The 16,853-nt window shown below is 38.7% G+C and overlaps 1 protein-coding gene and 1 long non-coding RNA gene across 4 annotated transcripts in view; one reads left to right on the top strand and one right to left on the bottom strand.

Annotated features, from left to right (window-relative positions):
- LOC106803129 (ankyrin repeat and sterile alpha motif domain-containing protein 1B) overlaps window positions 1-16,853 on the bottom strand; it is a 762,921-nt gene that overhangs the window by 270,762 nt on the left and 475,306 nt on the right. The gene's annotated exons all lie outside the window — the stretch shown is intronic.
- The window catches only part of LOC147913751 (uncharacterized), a 91,912-nt gene that overhangs the window by 31,333 nt on the left and 43,726 nt on the right, over window positions 1-16,853 (top strand). The window contains exons 2-3 of one of the 3 annotated variants that reach the window (XR_015556378.1): window positions 1,320-1,475; window positions 14,854-14,961. This is a non-coding gene — a long non-coding RNA (uncharacterized LOC147913751). Of the gene's footprint in view, window positions 1-1,319; window positions 1,476-1,680; window positions 2,255-14,853; window positions 14,962-16,853 lie in introns of those variants that run through there. The other 2 variants (XR_015556380.1, XR_015556379.1) reach the window with 2 other exon arrangements.

Genomic DNA, 16,853 nt, shown 5'->3' with positions numbered 1-16,853 from the left:
TTGCACGGCTGGCAGTATCTGAAGAAACACTTGAGGAAAACACTGTAGAAAACATCAGTAAAATTTCCAGAGGCTGGAAACTTAAACCAAGGCAAAGAAGATTAAACTATCATAAACGTCTTCTTTGTCAACAAATTGTGATGGTAGTATATAGCATTCGGCCATAATGAATCTTTTCAAGCTTTTCTAAAGAACTGCAACAGCTAAGTTCCAAAATATGATTTACACAAAAGCAAACTTTTAAGAAAACCATATATCTTCCCAACGTATCTACTTTTAAGGCATTTATATGTTTAAATGCCAGTAAGTTTGTTTTAAAATGTTCCATCATATTGTAGTGATTCTTTGAGGTAGATTGTCTTTTCCAAAGATGGCTGCAACAATATCGCCCATTCCATATGTTCTTCTACAATCTTGCATATTTCCCATTAAGAAGTACAGTCTATTTCCTGTGCCCTTAAATTTGGACAGGTCTGTGACTTGCTTGTAATGATAGTACAAGACTTCCCTAGCTAGGTCAGAAAAGGCAGTGCAACTTCCATTTGTACACTTGAACACTCAGGCCATTCCCAGCCTCTCCAGATGGCAAACAATTCTCTAATTAAGAAGGGCCTCAAACCAAAAATCAAATAAAGGGTAGGACCGTAAGATCATTTGGTAAGACTTCAGAAAGATCTAAGGCTGTACCTCATAGAATATTTAAGACATACAAAAGGCTCTTGAGAATCTTAAAGGCACGCCTCATAGGTCCTCTCTGTTAAACAATATAGGACTTCTAAGTATGGTGAAGATATTGTTCCTCGGCAGACTCACAGGGAACCCTAAGCAGAGAAGGGATTATCTCGAAGAGATTTGTGACTGTAACTTTTGTCTAGTAGAATGACACCCAATAAGATTCATAGAACTCACAAAGCTTTTAAGAATTGTATTGGTGGAAATACTGCCAGACTAAAAATAAAAGGAACAGAGATAGTACAAAATGAAAGGAAGCCTTTGGACCCTAAAACTAGCATGGACAAGAATTAAACCAAGAAGATTATTTAGTTTTATACATAGGTCACTTATTATAAAAAGGAAGGATGACTCAGAGGGGATAAGACCCCAGAGGGCAGAGCCATGAGCCATGAAGAACAACTCTCAGAGAGTAGAACTGAGCCTAACTTACAGAACTGGCAATAGGTATCCAGCTGGAATTCAGAATTTCTATGGACCAATGACTTTTCTATCTTTTTAAAATGGAAGTGCCTATTGTGGTTAATTTATGCTTGTCTGATCATTATGTGATGGATATGTGGGTGGCAGATAACCTATCTCTTTAGTTCACAGGACTTCTGACCAAGAACAGTATTCAAGTGCTTTGCTTAGGCATCATACTTAAGGAGACTTAACTGCACCTGGACCTAATTTAGTTGATGGACCTCAAACCTGAGACTAATGCTAAATGGGATGAAACTTTTGAGGGATCGTGGCAAGAGGTGAGCATAATTTGCCTGTGGGAGGGATGTGAATTATTGGGTTAGAGGGGGAAGTGTGGAAGACTATATTTTATAGAGACAGCCACAACTATATCTTCTACCCCACATGTTCATCTAGAATCTGGCCAGTCCTCCATCATGAAATAGAGTCTAATTCCCTTCCTATTGAATCTGGGTGGATTTGTGACTCACTTTTAACCAACAGAATGTGGTGGAAGTGATGCTGTATGACTTCTGAGGCTAAGTCAGAAAGGCAATGCAATTTCTACCTCACATCTGAAATACTAGCAATGGAGCCCTGCATCACCATGTAAGTAGTCCAACTGCCCTGAGACCAACATGCCTTGAGGAAACTCAAGCTAGCCCACGCAGGGAGACCTCATGGAGAAGCCCAGGGACTACCTAGAAGAGAGATACATGGCCAGTCTCAGCTTCTCCAGCCCCACACTGTTCTAGCTCCAGCCGCCATCTGACTATAACTGCATAAGAACCCTGAGACAATATCAATCAATGAAGCCTGTCCTGAATTCCTGAGTCATGGAAACTACAAGATAATATAATAATTCCTGTTTTTTGTGTTTTTTTTTGAGGAAGATCAGCCCTGAGCTAACATCCACACTAATCCTCCTCTTTTTGCTGAGGAAGACCAGCTCTGAGCTAACATCTATTGCCAATCCTCCTCCTTTTTTTATTCCCCAAAGCCCCAGTAGATAGTTGTATGTCATAGTTGCACATCCTCTAGTTGCTGTATGTGGGACGCGGCCTCAGCATGGCCAGACAAGCGGTGCGTCGGTGCGCGCCCGGGATCTGAACCTGGGCCGCCAGTAGTGGAGTGCGCGCACTTAACCGCTAAGCCGTGGGCCGGCCCCTAATTCCTGTTCTTTTAATCTATTAAGTTTTGGGGTGATTTTCTGCACAGCAGTAGTAACTGAAACATCTTTTCTCAAGAGATTTTAAGTTTAATTCCATTTTATTAATCAGAGAACACAACTGTAGACTCTGGACCTTCATTACTCAGCTTTATTTGGGCCTGTACATGAGAGTAAAAAAAAAAAATTAGCAAGCTGCCACCAGGAGCTCTAAATTTGAGGTTTGAACCCTCTTTTTTATTATTATCATTTATTACCATGGACCATGGAAAATTACTTAATCCTTTTGTTTTCTTATATGTTAATTGGTGATAATACCTCTAAGAGAGAATTAGCATATGGATTAAATTGAATGAGTTAATACATGAGAAAGACCCCTACATGGTATCTGACACATAACTGCCTGACTCAATTCTAGATTATACCTGGTGACAATCCATAGGGATATGTCTAAGCAAAAAGCATGTGTCATCAGGATGGTATATGAATTGGAGGGAGTTCGATAGAAGCAATGGCATTTCATCAGAGAGCTGGCATATTATCTTATCCCCTTTTTTAAAGTGCCAGACATTTCTTCCCATCACGCTGTCAGCAACAAGCTAGAGACACTATTTTATCACACCATTAAGCAAAATTTTTGGGGCTTTGAATTCCTTTTAGGTAAGGACTGAGACTTTTATTTCTGTATCCCAGTACCTAATAGTGACTGAAGCAAAAGAAGTGCTCCATAAATACTGGCTGAATAAAGGGACAAAGTAGTTCTGTAACATAGCAGCTACTTCCTAAATATGCTCAGATACTGCCAGCGTTTGGGGGAATCAGAGAAAGAAAAGGTCTGCTTCTCTAGATCCACTTACATTCTTAAGAATTCGGAAATAAGGGATCGAGTTCATGTAACTTAATAACAATTATATAAGCGAAAGTGGTATGTACTTTCTAAAGTATATTACAAACATGACATAATAAGATTATTGACAGGCAGGATAACATGGTGGTCAAGGGCACAGACCCTGAGTCAGAATGTATGGAAGCAAATCCCAGTTTCACTCTAGCCATATAAATGTGGCTAGTTAAAGGCTCTGTGATTTAGTAAATCACAGAGGTAATAGTACCTATCTAGGTACCTATCATTGTAAGGATTTAATCAGTTAATATATACAAAACATGTAGAACATTTCTTAATAATAATAGAGGTGATTTACCTACAAAAATCTAATTGAAAATGACAACTTTTATTGCTGAAATGAAGGAAACTGCTGTTAACTACTCTAAAATTACTCAATTCAAAAATGAATCTTGTTGAGTGAAGAAAATTGCTACATAAGGCTTTAGAAATGGTTACATAAGTACCTAGAGGCCCCCACACAATACGGTAAAGCTAGAATCTTCTGCCTTGAATTTGTCAGAATGAACTAAAAATAGATGAAGAATAATAAATACTAAGCTGCAAATGCTAGTGTCTAGTTAGGATAATTTAGTGACAATAAATCTCAGCAGACTCACTTGGTTATGCCAAGACATTTTCCTGACTAAATCTAATTTGGTTGACTTTTTCTGTTTAATTAGTGAATATTATAATTACGTGTTCTGAAAGTTGTGTGAATTTAATACCATAAAGTGGCACTAAAGAAGAGTAGAGCAAAATACCAAGACTTAGAATTTCTTTTGAGGACTTGCCTTCTTGTAAAGAATACAATTAACTCCCTAGAGTAACCCTTATTTGCCTACATAATGAATGCTGTGGGAAAATGAGGCACTTCCACTTCTCATCAACACCTCTGTGACCTAGTCTGATTTAGTTGAACCTAGGGCATTTTCAATAATTACAAGCACAGAGTTCTACCACAGGTCCTCTCATGGGAGAAAACTTATTAACATAGGCAAAGTAGATACAATCCTACATGTCTGATCCCTTTTAACTTTTTGGTTGCCTAAATATTCAATCAAGCAACTAGAAGGATGTGCAACTATGACATGCAACTATCTACTGGGGCTTTGGGGAAAAAAAAAAAAAAGGAATATTCAATCAGAGCTTTCACTAGCTATGTACGTATAAAGGCCTAAATGTTTTACAAAAGTAAGCAGATATAAATTACAAATGTGACTCCTTTCATTCTTTCAGGCTGACATCTAGAGACATTGTGTTAGGATATAGATAGTTTTTTTCTTTCTTTTCATTTTCTTTTTTTGTAATTAGAATGCTATTAATTGCTTAATCTTGTCCTTTTTGGAGATATGTTCAAGAAATATTTAGGAAACAATATCACATCCTGTAGTTTCAACAAAAGCAAGAACTTTTTCATTAATAAAGAACTGGTAGAAAGAGCCAGTTATGAAATAGGCAGTGGGGAACGTAATTGTATTTTCCAGCATCTATGGAAACCACAGATTTTTGCTAGAATATAGAAGAAGGCTTTGAATGAGCTTAAAATAAGATTTGACTGATTCTTAATGTATTTTGTTAATATATTGACTAGAAAAAATTACATTTGGCCACATTTTAAAAATTCACACCTAAACTTCTTCGGCTTGTTTATCGTTTTTTCAGATAAGTTCTTGGTGATTAATTGCTTTACTTCTTTCTCCTTCTCTTTAATAAATATTTATGAGGCAACAATTAATTTACTGACACTGTTCTAGGTGCCAAAGATTCCAGTAGAAAGGCATAATCTCAGCAATCATGAAGCTTATGACACAATAAAAACAAAACAAATAAACAAAGGCATTGAGGGTGGGCCCCAAAACCAGTGACGGGTGTGTTTATAAAAAGAGGAAAGGACACAGAGACACAGAGGAGGAGACTATGGGAAGATGGGGATGGAGTTATGCTGCCACAAGCCAAGGAACACCTGGAAGCTGAAGAGGCAAGGAAGGATTTCCTGAGAGCCTGCAGAGGTCGCATGGCTTGCTGACAGCTTGATTTCAAACTTCTAGCATCCAGAACTGTGCGAAGATAAATTCCTATTGTTTCAACCCATCCATTTTGTGGTACTTTTTGTGGCAGCCCTGGGAAACTAAAACAGACATGTTGACTTTGAAGTATCTGTGGGGAATCTAAGTGGTGAGGTCAGGGAGGAAGATGACTTTAGATGTTTGGAACTCCAGTTTGGGCTGGAGATAAAACTTTGAGGAACATCAGCATATGATTGAGCAATAAAGCCATATAAGTGGCTGAGATCATCCAAGGACAGTCTGTGGAATGAGAAGAGAAGAGGGACTAGTCTAGAACCCTGAATAATAGTAACCTTGTAGGAGTGGGTGGAGATAGAGGTACGTACTCATAAATGGAGACCAAGATGAAGACTAGAGAGGTAGAAGGAAGACCAGAAGAGTGTGGCGTCACAGAGCCACAGACAGAAAGTGCTTCATGGGTTAAATGTAACAGATTCATCAAGTAAGATAAAGACTTTGTCCATTATTTTTAGGAAGAGACAATCCTGGGGACCTAACTGAGATTTCCGTGCAATAGTAGAGTAGTTTTTAGGGAGTGACTGAGAGATGAGGGGGTGAGTCCAGGAAGTGTAGATAATTCTTTATAGGAGGTTGAATGTGAAAGAGAGGAAACCTACTGTAACTAGAGGCAGACAAAGGATCAAGGGAGGGCTTTTTGCATGACTTAATCATCAGTATTTGAATTTATTTACGGATGATTGTGTTTTTATCTAATGAGGCACTTTGATGTTTAGATAATGATGATAAAACAAATAAAACAAAACCTTATTGTTGGCCATAAAACTGCTCACTAAATTATAGCAAAACAACTAGAACATGTTTTACAGATACAAATCTAAAAAGTCAATAAATGAGAATCTGTTGTTGGTAGAAGTTTTCTGCATAATTTATAAAGAAGGAAATTGTAGGCAGGATAATGTTTTGAAATGCAAAACATCTGACTCATAGTAGAGATGAAGAGCAGTGAATGACCCATGAGAGAAACTTATCTTATTGTTCACATACAGGGCAGAGAAAATTCAAAACCAATAAGGCATCAGGCATCTCAAAGCAAAACTACTTTAATGAGGGTGAGTCATGGTGCCACCCAGGGAAGTGAATCAGGTGCCCACATGCCCATTCTTCTTCGTAATTACAGTTTTTTCCCCTTTTAAATTAAAACTAAAGTCAGGTAACACCTAATGTCCCTGTAGAACAAATTTAGCCAAATGGAAATGTACAACAGCCTAAGAAGTAAAATGAAAATATCAAAGGGATGCAGCTTTTCCAGCAAGGAAAAAAACACAGAAAGAAAGAGAACCATTACTTTAAGTGTAATGTCATACCTGTTGGCCTCAAAGGACTTTTAAATGCTTTTATTGTGTCCTCTATTCCAGCAGATTTTGGAACCCTCCCACCATGGAATAACTCCAGTAGTTTTTTCTCAACATTAAAGTCTTAAATATTGTACCTGAGGCTCCTACAGTTTTCTGCCTAAGCCAGGAGAGTGAGGAACATCCCTGTCTCCTCCCATCCCCTTCCCCTCTAGTTTCCATGTCAATCATAAGTCCTGTAAATTCTACGTCTTAAACATCTCACTTTTCTTCTTCCCAGAGCTACAGCCCTGGTCTCAGCTGCCATTGACTCACCTATGCCAAGTCTCATTTACCCTGTCTTGCCCTGGTCTGAGAGAAGCCACAGCATAGCTAGAGTGAACATGAAAAAATGCAGATCAGATATCATTCTGCTGCTTAAAATTTTAGGTGGTTTCCTACTAGGGCCACAGTAAGTCTGTATGAGCATCTGTGAGGAATTTGAAAAAAAAAAAAAAAGCTAACCAACCCCTCTCTGGGATAAGCAGAGATTTCAGACCCGATTTTCCCCTGGTCAGCCTTTTTATGCAGTGCAGAAATTGCAACGCCCTTTGCCCTAGAACAAAATCCAGCCTCTGTAAGATGGCTTGTACAGCCCTCTAAAACCTTGTTTCTGCCAATCTCTGTAGAGTCACCTCTTGCCATTCTTTTACTCATGCTCTCTGATACTGCTATTCTGGATCAGTTTCAGTTCCCTGAACATATCATGTTCTCATTTACATCTTTGCCAAACCTCCCACTATTTGGAAAAATCTTCTCTCCTCTCTGTCCAAATAATTCCTGCTCACTCTTTAGGTCTTGGCAAAAATATTAGTTCCCCTCACAGGACTTCCCAGACCTCCTCTATTAGAATAAGTCTTCTTGCCACATGATCCTCCAGAGCACCTAAATGTGCCCTTGCATAACGCTCATTAGGATTTATTGAAATTGCTGGTATAAAGTCTGTCTTCTCTGATGGACTCTCAGCTCGATGAGAGCAGACTTTGTCTATTTGTTCCCCACTGTAACATCTGTGTAAAATAACATGTCTGACACTTAGTAGATGCTCAAGAAATATTTATTGGCTGAATATATAATTAAATGCATGGAAAAACCCTGGAATCCTTGTTGCAGTATAGTGGAAAAAGTTTCGTTAGAAGATGTAGGTTCTAATCCTGGCTCTGCCACTAACTTACATGTTGTGTGACCTTAAGCAAGTTTCCTTAACCATTGTGAGCCTACTTTCCTCATCTTTAGAATGTTGATAATACCATCTGTCCTATCTACCTACAAAGTTGTCATGAGGATCAAAGTAGGTGAGAAGACACAATATTTATTGAGTGCCTACCTGTGCCAAGTCCTATGCTAGGTATGGCTGTCCACATTACCTCAAAAGAAATAAAAAGAGGGGCCAGCCCGGTGGCATAGTGGTTAAGTTTGCATGCTCCACTTTGGCAGCCCAGGGTTCGCAGGTTCAGATCCTGGGTGCGCACCACTTATCAAGCCATGCTGTGGCGACATCCCACATATAAAGTAGAGGAAGATGGGCACACATGTTAACATGTTAGCCCAGGGCCAATCTTCCTCAGCAAAAAAGAGGAGGATTGGCAACAGATGTTAGCTCAGGGCTGATCTTCCCTGCCCCCAACCCCGGCCCCCAAAAAAGAAACAAACCAAAATAGTCTCTGAAAGGTTATCATTTACCTAAAGATCATAAGTGGCAAAACAAGGACTTAAGTCCAAATTTCTCTGGTTCCAAAGGCTCTGCTTTCTCTACCTCTTTCTCTATTCCTTTCCTTCCTCACCATATTCTTTCAATATCCATTTGATAAATTCTTCAAGTCATAGGACAAGTAAAAATTACTTATTCTGTGAAACCATCTCTCACTTTCCTAGGCAAATTTATATGCTCCATCCTTAAGTTCATATTGCATTAATATAATAACATTAGAATTTAATTCTTTGCTTACCATAAAATTTTTCGGAGAAGGGATCATGTCTTTCGATTATTGTATACCCAGTATCTTGCCTGGGTAATGGTACTGTATAAGTACCAAGTGAGTATTTGTTAAATGAATGAATAAACTTTCTCTAGTATTATTAATAAATTTGATAATATAACTAATTTTTGTTTAGTGATTATATATAGTTTTACATTTTATTTATAACTAACCAATAATTAAGGCCTCAACCACAATAGCTCATAATGCTTGAGGTTGCCAAGATAGTATAACGAACATATGACACTAGCGCTATCCAATAATAAAGATCTTATTTTAGATAAATATACTAAGATAAATTTTAAAGAACAGCTAATGTTTACCTGAAAGGGAATATATCAAGTATGAAGTATGAGGAAATGGTTCAGGTTCATTTTGAATTTGATATTCTAGTTTTAACTTTCTATATGACAATTTCAGGGAGCAAATATATTGTTAGCAAATAGAAAACTACGTAGCCTAGAGAACTTGACATATTATTTGTTATAATGTTACCCTGTTCCAGAGGATTATAATTAATAGTGGAAACAAAACCCAGTTGCAAATTAATGGCCCACATCAGTGGGCTAGGAGACTGAAATAGAACTGAAGGTTCCCTTCACATTTAAATGAGTACTATTTACTTGATACTCAAATCAAGAAGAAATATAAAAAATACTTTGAAGTTATGTAATATGTGACCTAAATCCTTCATCTAAGACAACAGCTTGTCAAAATGCTAATCATTAGGATCTGAGAGATTTGGTTAGTTAATAATGCTTCCTTTCACGTGTGCTATGTGCTTTCCAGAAGGAAATCTGAAATCTATTATTAGCTTTACAGAGTCAACTCTTGATTATCTGAGTCAATAAAGAGAACACAGACATCTGTGCTAATAGAACATAGGTATACTATAGACCTGTTTCATGTCTAAAAGGGTGGATAATACAAAAATTACATATTTCATTCTGGAATAAATGTTGATTCTTTGCAGCGTATTTGTCTTCCTACTACATTCCATTCATTTTTCTAAGTAAGGAGAACTGTGCTATGAAAAATGCACATACATATGTATTTGTTTATTGCAGTAACATTGGTTTATAACATTGTAAAAATTTCAGGTGTACATCATTGTACTTCTATTTCTGCATGGACTACATCATGTTCACCACCAAAATACTAATTACAACCCATCACCACACACATGTACCGAATTATCCCTTTCACCCTCCTCCCTCCCCCCTTCCCCTCTGGTATAATGCAAAGTGAAATAAGTCAGAGGGAGAAGGTCAAATACCGTATGATTTCCTTCATTAAGTAGTAGATAATAACAACAATAAACAAACACATAGGGACAGAGATTGGATTGGTGGCACATACATATGTAAATGAGAGTTCACTCTAGATCCTGTGAACCGCTTGCCAGAGGTTAGGATTCTGTCAGTGGTATTCATTCTGCACACTGGATTTTGATCACCACTAATATGTTGAAAGTTCTCATCCTCAAGCCTCCAGGTCCTAATACAATATTCTCAAGCTCACACACGGCTAATGCAGAAATTAGCAAAAGCAGTGGTGAAGAAAAAGTGAGTTTTGGGAAAGAAAAAACAGTCATACTATGCCTTGCTTTGGCCTTGTGAAAGAACAGGGATCACTAAAGTTTTTACTGTTATTTTTAAAATTAAGCCTTAGGCATTGGTACACTAAAATAAAAAAGGAAAGAAAATTAAAAATTAGTGCACATTGTCAGATTGCTTTCTAGATTGATATCAAGGATTTTGCCAATGCTGGGTCAACTACTTTACAATTATCTAAGAAAACTGAATAATTTCCCAATGCAAATAACTGCTATCTTTTCATCTGTGAAATCAGATCAATTATGTAACAAAAATTTACATTAAAAATGACATTTCTCTCTGAGGCATTTTATGACATAACCAATGAAAGATACGTTCCATGGCTCAGAAGAAAGCAACGTAGTTAAGAGAAAAGCTGGTCTGGCCTTATTGTATAGGCACAGAGTAGGTGATAGAATTCCAACAAAGCAAATATTCATTCAGTTATTCAATCATTTACCATTTTTTGAGCATCTATTGTAAGTCAGCTGGGCACTGGAGACACATCTTATTTGAGACATGGTCCCTGCACTTAAGCAGCTCACAGACATGTACACAAATACTTGTGTATAAAAATATCTATAGTGAAGGTATTTGAAGAGTGCTGGGGGGCACATGGACGAAAGAATTGCTAGAGTTAGAGAAAGCTTCATAAAAGAGGTTACTCTTAGCCAAATTCCACACAAAAATTGAAGTTTACCAGATGATTTAGACGAGAAGGCATTCCAAGCTGACAGAAGAGTACTCTATGAATCAAGAACCGTGAAATCTAAGAACAAGAATACATAGTATATTTGGGTAGAGGTGAATAGAAAGTTAGAGCCAGATTATCATGGGCCTTGTTGAGCATGCTAAGGCATTTGACATTCTTATATAGGTAGTGACAAGATATAAGAGGTTCTTAAACAGTAGAATGGCATGATCAGATATATGCTTAAAAAATTAACTCTGCTAGCTTTGAGAAAAAGCCAAGTCCTGGGGAAGGAAGGGCTAGTTGAGAAGCATCAATAATTTAGGGATTTCAGGTCTGTATGATCCCTAATATAGTCTCCCACTCTCTGGCTTATGTTTTAAGATTGCACAATTAGAGCTTTTAGCTTTACAACTTAGTACCTATTAAAATAAGAAACTATTATTTTGGGAAAAAATGGTATGATAGATAATGCATAATTGCATTAACTGAGCTGAGCTTGGGGATGTGGGGTAAAGGAGACAATTTTCAACTTCTTCCCTTTCGATCATATCTGTAATCTCAATGAGACCAAAGGACTAGTGCTGATCAGGGAGGTTCCTTGGGGCCAAGGAAGATGGAGAGAGAGTCTCCCTTTCTCCCAAATCAAAGGAACATTGGACATTGTATTTGTTTTCTGTCTCTGCATAACAAATCACAACAAACTTAGTGGTTTACAACAACATATATCTATTATCTCACAGTTTACATGAGTCGGGAGTCTGGGCATGGTTTAGCTGGGTCCTTTGCACAGGGTCCCACCAGGCTGTAATCCAGGTGTCAGCCCAGGCTGCAACTCAGCTGAGGCTCAGGGTGCAGCTGCAGCACTCAAGGTGGTTTACTTCTCCAAAGCCAGCAATGGAGAGAGAGAGACAGAGAGACAGTCTGCTGTTTCAAGTTGCTAACCTCTAGTCCCCCTTTTAAAGGGATCTCCTGATTAGTTCAAGCCCACCAAAGATAATCTCTCTTTTAAGTAACTTAAAGTGATTAGAGACCTGAATTACATCTTCAAAATCCCTTCACCTTTGCCATAAAACATATTGTAACCATGGGAATGATACTCATCACCTTTGCCATTGGCTAGTAGCAAGTTACAGGTCCCAGACACCCTCAAAGTAGGGGCATCACAGAAAGGTACAGATATGGGGCGAGGGAAGAATCATGGGGCCATTTTATAATTCTGCCTATCACAGACTCCAAGAGCCACGCAGAAGAGTTGAAATCACTAGAGCCTAGAGCCGGATAGGTGGGGAACCATTGGTCTATCAAGTAGGTAGGAAGTTACCTGGAAGAACATTGGGAACAAGTTCTGCCATGGGCTGGCTCACCATGGCATGATGCCTAAAAAAGAAGTCTGCATTTAAAGGGCTAAGGCCCAGGTAGACACACAGGGCACCAGCCCAACATAGACAGGTGCAGAGAAAAAAGGGAAAAATGTTCTCCCAAAAGAAGACTGTAGAAATAGAACATGTGAATAGAGAAAAAGGTCCAGTAGTTGGGAAACTGTTTTCAACTAAGGGTAGAGAGGGGATTTCTCCATAGCACAGACTGGAAATACCAAGACTTTTTCCTCTATTAAAAAAAATGACTGTCTGCTTTTCTCCTACTGTTTTACCTTTAGCTATAATGACACACATATATCACACAAATATAAGTGAGAGCAGGGAGATTTTTCAAGAGATATAAGCAATCTGGAAGAGAAAATCAGGAGAAAAAACTATCAAGCAAACTAAAGTAGGCAAGAAAATTAGAGAGAAGATAAATGCAGCACTGAATTTGAATGGCAAAGAAAATTCCAGCTAACAAAGCAGTTATATTTTCACACGAATTAACAGAAGGTAAAGCACGAGAAAATTGAGTTAATAAAAGACTAAATTTTAAAAAAAGGTTTTCAACACAAAAACTCTCTGGAACAGTTGCTCTCTTGCCTCTGTGGTAATTTTGGATGGATTAGCACTTGTAAAAATCTGGCTCTTCCCAGCAGTGACACAACTTCCAGCTTTTGCTGCCCTCCTACCCCAAGACACATAAAACTGGGGCAGAGAACAAACAAAAATCCCAACTCTGCTCATCATCAGGCTGACCTGCTTGTTCCAAGCAACTTGGTGGATTCACGATTCTGGTTGCCTGGCTGGACTTCTAGCACCCGGCCACACTGAATTTGTACTGAATTCTTAGAGTCTAGGCTCTACTCGCCACCTAGACCTATAGTAATAACAGCAATACAAAGAATAATAATGGCACATTTATTAACCATTTTTGAAGCTACATTAATTAAGCATGTGTTATGTTCATGTATTTTTCATTTCGTGGCTCTGGCTCAATGTAATAGGGACAGTACTTTTCAAAGATACTGATATATTTTCATCCTCAAACTGTGTTCCACTGGAAACTTCTCTTCTCCCAAGTCTAGACTGGAGACTCAATGCCGTTAGGTAGGAGAGAGTGGGTTAGTAAGTCAACAGACTTTAGGCTCCCACTTTAGGACAATCAGCATTAGGTCTGAAGAACTATTATACAAACAAATGGGAAGTCCACCCCAGAAGAGAAAGGACATACCAGGCTCTGAGAAATTTTGAAAAGGAAAAGGCTAAACGAGCTAGGAAGGATAGGAAATAGTTCTACATGTGTGTCCCGAACTTTCCTTTCCAGGCTTTGGCCTGGAGAGGCTGTAGTGTAATAAATAGGTATTGGGAGAACATAAGGAATGAGAGACCTGGGCTCCAAATCCCATCTAGATTCTGGGCATGGCCACATGTGAGTAAACTTGGTAGTTCTGCATGGCATGGACTACCGAGGTCTTGAGGATAAATTTTTCTGAGGCCTTCTTATTTTCCTTAATTATGAATGAGACCTGGAGGTTCCTGTGGCCTCCAGAAGGGGGCCTCAGAAGGAAGCTGGGCTGAGAGCCAAGTAGGCTGCCACTGTGCCAGCTAGGCAAGAGAAGTAACTCTGCAGCAGAGGGTACGGTGGACAGATGGCAGACATGCAGACTTAGAGGGTCCACCTTACCAAAGAGAGATGAGCTGAGGTGAGCCAGCCAATAAGAGCTAGCCCTGGTTGGAATGACCTTGGCCTAAATATCACCTGCAGGCCATAGGTATACTGGGAGGCATAAGCACACCCTACTATCTCTTCACCTATGCTGCCCTCACAACCCATATACTAGCCATTTGTTAGGAGTTTGAACAAAAAAGTAATTAAAACTTGCTCTACTCTCCTCAATTGTCTGATTTTTGCCCTCATGGTCACTCTCCAAGGATGACTTTGCTTCTAGTTCACAGAGAAAATAGGAGCCATCAGACAGTAAAATGCAAGTTGGATCATTTCTCTCTGCTTACAAACCTACCAACAACTTCTCATTGCTCTTAGGTCTCTTTTTGCTCTTAGGATAGAGACCAAAATCATGAACATAGCTTACAAGACCCTGCACGATTGGCCTTTTGCTCCTTCTGAAGCCTCAACTTCTGCCATTTCTCCTCTTTCTCTGAGACCTATAGTTTCATATTAATTTCTACCACAGAGATTTTTCTTTTTAATATCCTATTCCTCCTTTGAAGAATACTTTTCCCTACCCACCTTGGCCTGGTTAATTCTTCCTTGTCTCTTAGAGCCTAACCCTGCTCTGGCGAAGCTTTGCAGACCCAGATGAGATCCATCACCCTCTTACATACTCTCCTAGCACACTGGACTTTCTTATAATGTCACACACTAAGTAAATATACTTATTTTATGCTGCCCAAATAAACCAATAGTCATATTTCAACTAATTTCACTCAAAATAACAAGGTCCCACCCAATTGTATGCAGTAACTAAACCATGTTACTTCAGCAGTTAACTATATGTTTTCATATTTTTAAGTATTGAAAAATAATCAATATTTTCTTTTTTTTTGTCAAGCATCTACTAAGCTATATCTGCCTTCTGTGTGATGTGCAATGTACGCAGAAAGACATTGGAGAAAAGCTCCATGATACAGAGGGGAAATAGGAAAAAGGCAAGTATAAGAGAGGCATTTCGTGATTGATCAAGAATGTGTGATTGATCAAAAATGTGTTTTACTATTACATACGTATGGTATTTGATATAAAAATGCTTTCCTTTTGGCTACCTAAAATCCTGGTCTACCTAAAGTACTGAATTTAACAATCAATAATTCTAATAATATGTTTAATGGGCATTTTTAAGGAAACAAACCTCAAAGATATGATTATGCATTGTTCTCACTAACCCTTAACTTCCTCCGTATCAGCTTACCCTGAATCTCAGCTTGGAGCTTAAAGATCATCTCAGCAGCCTGGCTTTGGCCTTCATACTGGCTGGGGCCAAAGGCTCCCTCAGCGGCCTGTGTCCCGTGGCTGCTGGAATAACATTGCCTCAGCTTTAGGAGGTCTATTTCCAGTCCATGTAAGCTAATTAAAAGGCAGGCCTTCTTTTGACTTTCTGGCAATCCCTGAGCAGCGTGAAAGGTCCATGCCACCTTCTCCATTCTAATTTTAGTTCTCCTCTTATGTTTCTTCTCTCTTGCAGAAAAGCATCCTATGGTGCTATGCACTTAAAAGCTTTTGTTTTTGTTATTTTTCCCATTTGGGAAGAAAGTTTTTCCGCTTTACTCTTTTTAGATTCCCCCCTCCCATCAGTTTTCTCCAGCAGGAGGTGATGGTTTGAAACTACTTACAAATTTGGAGATAATTAGTTACCCAGGGTATTTAACTTCCTTCGCAGGTGCCCAAAGGTACTAGCCCACAAAATTCTTCATATACATAGAGCTTTCTGAAAACAACTTTCCATAAAAAGGAAGTATCTTTTATTACTGGTGATTCTCAGCTTCTTTTCTCCCAGTAATTCACAACATACCAGTCCAGGACATTTTCATTGAGGAACTCAGAACTCACTGCGGGCTAACGCACTGTTTGTCAATCTTTTAAAACTGATATTCTTTACTTCTGATAAACATAAAATTTCACATAGCTTCCTCCCACCCTGCCCTACCCCACTGAAAAAAAACCACTGTCTCAACTATCTACTCAGTCTGTCTATCCACTTGGACATCCAATAGTGTTTCAAATTGAAATGTCTAAAACTGAGCTTCCACATCTCAATTAATTCAACTCCATCCTTCCAAAGGTCAAAACGACCAAAAATCCTCGAGTCACATCCTTTGGTCTCTTTCATGTTCTCATATCCTACCTCCAATCCATCCAAAAACTATGTTGCCTCTACCTTTAAAATAGATCTAGAATTTTACCACCTCTCACCACCTCTATTTAAAAAAAACAAAACAAAACAAAACAAAAACCTATTACCTGAGGAAAGCAACACATTGGCAACAATTAGGGGTACCCAAAAGACTGAAATACCTTGTCAGATGGGCTCTCAGGTCACTCTAAAGTTTCACATGAGGAGAGATGCATGGTGGTCAAGGGCACAGAGAGCCCCTGAGGAAGTGATCCTGAACACAACACCATTCTCAGGGGGCCCTTGGCAGCCAGGGAACAACATGAGAGATCTTGGCACTTCAAAGAAGAGTGGGACAAAGTGCAGAACAGGTGAACTCTAGTTAAAGTTCATCTGTAGCATAATTTGTTAAATAAATGGAAAGATTAATTTAAATATTATGAATGGAGATCAATGTAGAAATAATTATGGTTGTTTATATCAAATATTTCTTCTAAAAATTGTGCTGACAACTATAGCATTGAAGGCTATTTTATGTGGAGAGAGGCTAACTCAGCTGCTCACTTCCATGGTCTTAAGACCCTATAATTACCAATAATTATTATCATTCCTGGTTTTCATGTGCATGCCCCCCTCTGAATCCATCTCCTATCATTCCAGCCCACTTCTTTAATACCTTGATTCCAGCAATCCTTTGACCCCACTGGAATCCCCAATCCAAT

Source organism: Ceratotherium simum, chromosome 25 (assembly GCF_057802395.1).
Source record: "Ceratotherium simum simum isolate JZ-2026a chromosome 25, ASM5780239v1, whole genome shotgun sequence".
NCBI lineage: Eukaryota > Metazoa > Chordata > Mammalia > Perissodactyla > Rhinocerotidae > Ceratotherium > Ceratotherium simum.
This window is presented reverse-complemented; position numbering and strand designations above follow the sequence as displayed.